The 3106-nt window shown below is 34.0% G+C and overlaps 1 protein-coding gene across 1 annotated transcript in view; it reads left to right on the top strand.

The window, feature by feature from the left end:
- LOC107669749 (dehydrogenase/reductase SDR family member 13-like) overlaps positions 1 to 1893 on the top strand; it is a 15531-nt gene extending 13638 nt beyond the window's left edge. Inside the window, exon 6 of the mRNA XM_016462126.1 lies at positions 1584 to 1893. The gene's annotated coding sequence lies outside the window, so the exon portion shown is untranslated. The remainder of the gene's footprint in view (positions 1 to 1583) is intronic.
- The last annotated feature ends 1213 nt before the right edge of the window (positions 1894 to 3106 follow it).

Genomic DNA, 3106 nt, shown 5'->3' with positions numbered 1-3106 from the left:
ATTATGTGTAAAATTGCAAAAATATCATTCATTCATGCATGACGGCGATTTAAACCTAATTCACTTCAATAAAGATAACTATACATGCTATTCTTGTCATGAGCATTCAAGGTGTGGGGGCGCTGCGGTGCAAATTCCACTCATGTTTAGTACATGTTAACTCAAAGATTCGTACAAAAAATATAAACGTTGGACTCGATTGGAGTCGATTTTGTGTCAAGGAGCATGTTATTCGCAATTATGTGTTGTGGCTGGGGTGTTATAGGTCTGCGTGACTCTCGATGTCTTAGGCCTAATTGAACGGAGGAATTATGGTATTCTTCTGTAGCCTGACGACGAGTAACTTTAACCGTTGTTCATGTGAACTCAAAGACAGCCTGATGCTTTGTATATAGACTATTTGTGGGTGGCTGTTTGTTGTTTCACCTATCAATTTGTGTCGATAAAGTATAATAGGGTAAATCCTGTACAGTGATTTATCCTAGGCTATATAGTGCTTGCATAAAGCAAGTAGTGCATACACTTGTAGCTGTCATGTATCTTTGTAAGTCATTGTAAGCCCTCTTTTGAGGCAAGCGCACGAGCGCTTTAATTATTTATCAAGGTGTCCTGAAAAAAAATGTATCAGTTTCCAAAAAATATTAAACACCACAAGTGTTTTCAACATTGATAATAATAAGTAATGTTTCTTTAGCTCCAGATCAGCATTTTATAATGATTTCCGAAGTATCATGTGACACTGAAGACTGGAGTAATGACTGCAGAAAATTCCGCTTTGCCATCACAAGTATAAATTACATTTTAAATTATATTGAAACAGAAAACAGTCGTTTTAAATTTTAATAATATTTAACAAATTTACTGTATTTTTAATCATATAAATGCAGCCTCGGTAAGCATAAGAGACTTCTTTTACAAACATTTTACTGCCCCCAAACTTTTTGTAAGGTAGCGTACATTTATTTTGTTCCTGTTTTTGATTGCTCTGCTAGCACACAATATTTAAATGGTCGATTATTATGATGGCTCGTTTGCTAGGGGACTGGTGCTTTGACAGCGGTGCCTTTGAGCCATTTTCTCAGGGGGGCTAAATCTGTTAATTAATGAGCATGGTGAACTAACTCCTCTTGGCTCCGGCGACGGCGGGACCATGCCAAAGCAACAAACACAAACAGATGTGCGAGGCAATGGGACGGAAAACAAAATCCACATCATCTCGCAACGACGTGCTGCAAGTTATGTTGCGCATACTTCTCTACATCTTATTTTTAATTTTCTGTTAATGACGTCTAATTGCCGCAGCTGCTGTGGTCTCAGTCTCTGGGTCAGTGTGTCTTGGCAGGCCCGCGTAGCCAAGAGGCCTTTTTATTTATGGGTAGAAATGTGAACCGGGAGGACTACTTTTGATCGCTAGCAATTTATCTAATAAGGTGGAAAATCCTTAACCACATGTGTCTGAGGGTTTGGGGAGCGTGGCGTAGAGGGGGCGGCGTAGCTGTGCCGCATGGGGAGCTTGTGATCCCTGTTCTGAATGGAGAGTGGAGCTCAGGTAGGGTTTTAATTATGGTTCCCTACTTCCCCAGACTCTTCAGACGCACAGGCCTCACAGCTGGGACTCTGTCGGTCTCCAAACCCCCTACCTGATGCCATTGAACCAGAGAGGTGCTCTTGTATCCTTTTACTACAGTATTCCAAGCTCAATGGTGATCAGGTGGGGTGTGCTGATTGGATTCATGGGGTCTCATTGATCTCCACTCGTTGACGCACATACATTTTTGCACTCGTTATTGTAGGAGGGATCGATTGACCATGCTTGCCGTGCCAAAGTAAACTCATGTGGCGTCCTGACATCTTGGAACTCGGAAAACTTCCTACTTTAAAATAATCAGCGGAACTGAGCAGATGCATCAATCCTGACTTTTGTTAAATGTGCTATTTCATGTCCAAGATGGACAACTACTGTGCTCAGGCCATACAAATAATAAATAATAATTATATAAAATAAATATATAATATTGTTAAAATGTATAATAAAGCATTGGGTAGCAAGAAGTAACACTGAACATTTAAAAAAAAAATTTTTTTTTTACAAAATGTATTACTCTTAATGTTAATTTGTACATGCAAGTTGTAAAAATGAATGATTGTATTATGAAATAACAGGAACATCTAGATTAAAAAAAAAGTTAACAAATTTAATTAAAATTATTCAAAGTATTATTCAAAGTATTACCAAAATTATTTATTAAATTATTTATTAAATTATTTTAATGCAATTTTGCAGATTTTTAGTACTCAATTAAGTTCATTATAATTATAGTTAATGTAATTATAATAATTTATAACAATGAAATATTTTTATAAATTATTTCCAATCTAGATTCATGTTTAAAAATTGCTTTAAGATATTGAAACTGTTAATAAATTGAACCTTTTTGCAAAGTGTTAACAAAAGTATTTACATTTTTTTTATTTGTATATATTAAAGAAAACAATGTAATTTTGTCCAAGTAATTTTAAGTTTATTATAATTCTAATACATGTAATTCTAATAATTTATAACAATGTGCAGTAATATATTTGGAAAGTAATTTTAATCTAGATATTTTTTAAACCTTGCTTTAAAATATTATAATTAATGAACCCTATTGCGAAGTGTTACCAAAATTAAATAGTTTATTTCATTTTATATATTGAAGAAAACAATGCAATTTTATCCAAGTAATCATTAAGTTTATTGTAATTATAATCAATGTAATTATAATAATTTATAACAATGAACGGTAGAATATTTGTCAAGTAATTTTAATCTAGATATTTTTTTTTATATAATATTAAGTATTTCCTTATTTTTTTGCTTTTTATTTTTGTCAAAATCACACAAATTTTGCTGTCAAAAGTTTTATTTTTGTGCCATCATTGGCAATAAAAAAACAAAACTGGCTTGACACCATCTTGTTTGCTTTACATTTGATTGACCGTATGATTGGCTGCAAAGCTTGGCAATAGGGAATTTCAGCTTGACTGTTTCCACTGATTTAGTCTGGAGCACAGCATTATTTAGTCATCAGTTCCAACAATGAACGACAGTGATCAACAAGTGCAG

Source organism: Sinocyclocheilus anshuiensis, unplaced genomic scaffold (genome assembly GCF_001515605.1).
Source record: "Sinocyclocheilus anshuiensis isolate Anshui unplaced genomic scaffold, SAMN03320099.WGS_v1.1 scaffold684, whole genome shotgun sequence".
Taxonomy (NCBI): Eukaryota; Metazoa; Chordata; class Actinopteri; order Cypriniformes; family Cyprinidae; genus Sinocyclocheilus; species Sinocyclocheilus anshuiensis.
This window is presented reverse-complemented; position numbering and strand designations above follow the sequence as displayed.